This window comes from Anguilla anguilla, chromosome 1, assembly GCF_013347855.1.
Source record: "Anguilla anguilla isolate fAngAng1 chromosome 1, fAngAng1.pri, whole genome shotgun sequence".
NCBI lineage: Eukaryota > Metazoa > Chordata > Actinopteri > Anguilliformes > Anguillidae > Anguilla > Anguilla anguilla.
In genome coordinates this window covers 8,574,431-8,580,501 of record NC_049201.1, presented here as the reverse complement: position 1 = coordinate 8,580,501, position 6,071 = coordinate 8,574,431, and positions in this window count along the sequence as shown.

Here is a 6,071-nt window from a genome sequence, read left to right as displayed (position 1 = left end):
ACCAGCCCCCCCCCCCCCCCCCCACTGAACCCCCCCGCCCCACCCGAACCTCCCGCCCCCACCTCATACGCCCACCCAGTCCACTCACAGTGCAAGGAGGAGGGGCATAACCACTACCTGTATATTACATTATGGATATCCACATATTAATGGACAGAACTGCCGGAAAGTGGAAACGTTTAATGTAACGAATATGGAGACGCCATTTACCTGTTTGTGGCCCGGTGCGGGATCAATGACTCCATTTGCTCGTGTATGTCTGTTCGTTTGTGTGTTCGGGTTCCGAAGCGAAGCCGGTCTTAGTCTTCCCTCCGTCACTGCGCCGGTGCCACGCTGGTGGGCCTCAGGTTCCCGGGGATCCGGCCTCCCGTTCGGAACGGGAACGGCGCGAGAGCGGTCTCGGAATGCCGCTCGGTTTTCCCGAGGGGCTGTTGGTCCTGCTCCTCCTTCAGCTTTAAGTTTGTCTCTTCATCCTCATCACGACCGTTCAAAGATCCTCTACATTTCAGGAAGAAGCGAGGCGAGTCTGAACAGCTCTCTTTGAATGTAAAGCTTTATTTATTATTGTGAATCCTTTTTTTTAATGTAGCGCGGGGCCACATGCTCTGTATTGAGAGGGGGGGAAGGGGGGGGGGCATTTTTGTACCCGTGAGCCGGTTTCTTTCCCTGACACGCGTTCTGTAAGTCACACGCAGCTGAATGTTCACGCTCTGCGCTCCCCTTCCCTGTTCGGGGCGCTGTGCTCCTCGTCTCCCGCGATTGCACCGCTTTGCGTTGCTTTGTCACGGCTTCTGTCCCTTCTCACCAGCAGTCACTCGTCCACGCATGTCTTCCATCGCCTCGCTCTCTCGCTCTCTCTCGCTCTTTCGTTGTGTGCATCTGTTCAATACACACCAGCGTCTGTTTTTGAAAGCTGGGCGTATGAAGGTGTGCGAATACCTTTTCTCCAGGGTTAGATGGTGTTTGTCATTTAACGCACGATTATGAAGCTTTGACCTGTGGCCTGGTGGGTCACAGGTACAGCTTATGTCTCAGTCTAAAGGATGAGATTCCACTGTGTATGTGCCAGCTTCACAGTATGGCTCTGTTGTTATAGTGTAACGCCTCCAAAGTTCTGCATGGATCTTGAGCAGTGAACAAAAGAAACAAGCCCTGGTGGCATGTGTTATTTATTTTATTTATATTAATTTAATATTGCGTTATTTATTTATTTATTTATTTATTTATTATTGTGTTATTTATTTATATTGTTTTTTTAAATTTTATTTTTTTGCCTTTTAATTTTTATTTGGATGCCTGTATTAAATGAAAACGTTTTTGGTTTTCATGTTATGACCGCGGTGTGTGAGGTACTTTGTTACTGAATATTCTCAAGTCTCCCATTTTGTGTTTGGGGTTACTGTTCCTTGACCTCCCCCAGGAGGGTTATTATTCAACCAGGTAGCTCCACCTTTTCCCACCTGTGTTTCTTTAAAGCATAAGGTCAGGGTAACTTTATATTTATCTTATGATCAACATATCCTATGAAAAGACCGGAACCTACCATGAATTTATCTTACCAAGTATTGTCCATCTAGTAAATGGCAGATTCCCTGAAGTCACAGAACTCCATTGTTGTCCAAAAAACTACTAAAACAAGTCAGAGATATACCGCAGCTTTGGTCAGCATATTTCATCATAACAATGAACCTGGCCTTTGTACTTCTTACTGAAACAACTATGAAGTGACAGCGATTGCTTTTTCGATATGTGGAAAGTATCAAATGTGTGCAATTGTGTTGGACGGAAATACTGAAAATAGTCGCCATCAAAATGAACAGTTTTCTCCATTTTGAAGTAAATTTGGTTAAAAAAAACCCCACTGGCCATGTTTTTCTTGATAATAGGTTGTGCTTTCTGAAAATGTCTGAGCTGTGTTTAATGATTTTAGGTCACAATTTGAATGAATGGCTTCCTGGTTGAGCACTAAATGGAGTTGTTGACTGTATTGAGAAGGAGACAGGAGCATTGTAGGTTTTTTATCTTCACAGGATATGTTGACAATAAGAAAAATACAAAATTGCAGAGGCTTTATCCTTCAATGAAGTCAGTATATCCAAACTCAACTCAGAGACTGAAGAGGACACCTTTAACCTTAGTTTTTTTGCACAAGTAGCGTTCTTTACACATATGCCAACATGCAATTCACAGTATGAGATGAACTAAGCATTACCATCTTGACATCTGAATGCTCCCAATGATGGCAGTCAGGATACCTGTGGAAGACTGAGTCATTCAGGAGTAGCTGTTTTGCTTTTTTCCATCATACATCACATGCACATGCTCTCGCACACATACACTCACTCGTTAATAATAGGTCAAAGGGTAATTTCATGTATTGTCAAATATTTTTTCATTCAAGCATGTGGAAGCCAGTACTGAAACATGGGATGCTATGAGGAACGTCCCACCCTTGGACCCTACAAACAGCTTGCTGAATGTGGTCAGACAAACTGGGAATGGCCCGGTTCCTGCAACATTGCTTCCATGAAATCACTGTGACCTTAATTTGGTAGTCTTCCGAACATGTCTGACACTGTCATCATCATCACAAACTGCTGGGAAATGATGGGCTCGTGTGCCCGAAGCCCATCTTATTTTTATCCCAAATATTATGACTGTATCGATGACCTGACATGGCTTTTTGGTCTTTCTCAGGCTTTTTATTTTCAAAATAAATGTCGTAAATGTTTAGCTGTTGGTGGCATGAATTATGAAACTTAAAGTAAGAAGGCTTTAAGTTAAAAAGTAAGCTTGAAACAAAACGTCAATCCGTGTTATCCTGGCTGTGATCAGACTGACTTACATTTGTTTGAGATCTTTGGTCTGCTCAGATTCGTCCATGATAATCCATCCTGAACACTTGCTGCCATGTTATGACATTGCGTTGTGTTTTCCGGTATCAGAATGATCTGCACTCAACTGTACTGTGAATCAACTTTTTTTCTGGAAGATGACAAGTTTTAGAGTGCATAAATTCTGTACGACGCTGTTTGTTATTGTGCTTAAACCAAGGGTGCCGGGCAGGCTTGGCTCTGCGACGTTGACTGATTACTGATAATCACTCGTTCTGTTGATGGTGAGGACAAAGTGTCGGTGCTGTGGCAGATGGGGAAAAAAAGATACTGCAGTAGAACTTGTATTAACACTGGAGCACATAGACTTGAATAAAATCTTGGTTAAAAAAAACAAATACGTTTTCCTCATTGATAACTAATATTTGCTCGTTTGGATATGGTGTGCCTGTGATTATGTATGGGGCCAGTTATGGATGCATGGGATCGTTTTTCTCTGCTGTGTCTTTCTGGGTTCAGCAATACTTGATTGATTGATCAAGTCGTGAGCCTCACAGTCTGCCTTTAATATGTCTCATTCTTGACAATGGACGGTCAGGCTTTGTGCCTGCCTCTGTCCATTTCCCCTTTCTTTGTGGAGTGCAATTTCAATCCTTGCATACGATTGCCATTAAAGACTACGGAACGACTATGGTAATTTCAGATTTGCGATATCCGTCTCCTTTTGTCACCCTGACAGAGGGAACTCGGCTCGTTCCTTTGCCTGAGGTGCTTTTGAAAGCCAGGGCTGCTGCAGCGGCCTTTTCAAAATGGGGAACCCCCTGATCTGCCGGCCATTGAGCGTCATCTGTTCCGGTGTGCAGAGGGACGTCCTCTTATTCACTCTGCCGATGCACGTTATTTAGCTCTGGCCCTGGGCCGAGGCGCTGTGGCCGTAAAGTAAATTAACGTGTTGCTATGAAATCTCCCCCCAGCCAAAATGAGTCGTTGTTCGTGTGATTTAGGTGTAGGCGGTTGGTTTTGTACGTCAAGATCAGATACAGAGGTGATTTAACATCATCTGATAATTAGTAACTGTATTTCTCACAGTTGTTCTATTATTGTTTGTTTATTTATCTGTTGAATCATCTCTGTTCCCTTTTAATCCCCCTTCAGTTTCACAGTATTCCCCATTGGAACGGTACTATAGAATGGACCTTTAGACAGGCAAGGCACCTGGCACGCTGAGATCCTATGAACAGAATCCCAGGATCTGGGAACATTGGGTGGTCCTTTACCTGTTCTTGAGGAGTTATGATGATTCCAGGGGCCCTCAAAAAATATTGGAACTTTTGTGGGGTGGTGGGTCCCAGTGAGAGATCTTTCCACAAAAACCCTTGTGGTGCCCCTGCTTGTTGTACAGTGGTTAAGAGTAAAAACCAGCATGGGTGACAGTGTCGTATAATGGTTATGAAACTGGGCTTGCACCTCAAAGGTTGCGGGTTCATTTCCACGCTTGGGCTACTGCTGTTGTGCCCTTGAGAAATGTGCACCTTAAAGTGCTTAACCTGAATCGCTTCGGTAAGTAACCAGCTGTTTAAACGTGCTGGGTGTCACCCTGGATAAGAGCTTCGACTAAAAGCTGAAATATATGGGGGGGGGGGGGGGGGGGCAGTGCTGCCCGTGCTGCCCATGCTGCGTGGTTCATTAGAGTGGAGAGGGGGATGAGTGAAGGGATGTGGCGAATATGAAAGAGAGATGAAGGGCAGCACGGAAGGAAGAGAGGAATGTGACTGAGGTTGTGAGGAGGCATTAGCGGCTAACTTTATCCTACCTTTACCTTCAGCTTCTAGGAGACGCTCTCATCGAGAACAATTTGTACACGTTGCATTTCAGCATACAGTCTTTACACAGCTGGGTATTTTTACTGAAGCAATTCAGAGTTTACATACCTTGCTTTAAAGGTACAACAGTAGCACCCCAGCAGGGTGTCAAAGTCACAGCCTCTTGAGTTACTGGCGCTAACCATTATGCTACGTGGCAGCAGTATATGTTTAGCGAAAATAAAGGGCATTTGGGCACTGATTTCACCAGTGGAATCAGAATAAGAGCCTCTGGAAAAAATGCTAACTGAACAGAACAGATTTAAACCAGTAACTCTGAGGCTGAGAGCGGTACTACTCTAGCGCCTCCTGCTGGGTGAAAACAGCCTCTGGGTCTGAACCCGTTGGATATCTCAACAGGCACAGAATGTTCGGCACATTTGAATATTTACAGTTTGCGACTACAGCGTTCGAAACAAAGTTAAAAACGATCATCTGCAATCCAATCCATGCCCCCCCCCCCCCCCCCACCCTCCACTCTCACATAGTAACTTAAATGTTTCATGTGAGTGCAGGGTAAGTATTTTGGTAGTCTGTTACTTAAAATACTATCGCTAACTGTGAAGTGATATGGCATTTCGAAAATATGTCTATATAAATGCAATGCCATTTGTGTTGTGTTACATTTAAAAAAGAAATCAAGGAAATCGGCCGCTAAAGCATAAACCATTACTAACAAATCTATTTGTAATACGAGGTATGATGACATTTGGTGTAAAAAGAAAAGGCTTGTATTGCCAACATTCATATGTTTAAAAAAAAAGAAAGAAAGAATGGAAGCAGATCGAAAATACTGTGATGAAATGCACTATTTCAGCATAGTTGGTATTCAGTGAATAGTCCCCTGTGGCAAAAACATTTCTTGGTCCCAGTTGCCTGATTTGTTTTGGCATAGATTATATAGAATGTTGTTTTCTATGTATTTAGCACTTTTCCTAATCTTCACCCTAGTGTAGTTATCCAGAATTATACCTGACGCTGCAAGCTAAAGTTCTGTGGGGTACTGCAGTGTAGTGTAGTCGAGTATAATGTGCGGTGTTGTACAAAGTGAAATCGGCCAGTGAACAATTTGTAGTGAAAGGGTCAGTGAAACACAGGTGAAAACACAGCTCACATTCGGTTGAAAAGTGAATGTTTTCCACATATAGAAAACGGTATATATAATATGTCCTAATCTGTATTGAGGTTAACCTATTCTGTTTGTCAAAAATGTCTCTCAACCTAGATTTTCACCCCTTAGACATCTAGGTTCCTGCTTTTGCTCACTCGTCAGCCTTAGAATGTTGGTTAAGGGTTCTGGGCAGACATTAATTTTTCTTGCTCAAATCTGTACTGCATGACTAACATCTACAGCACAAGCCCAGCTTGTTGTGCA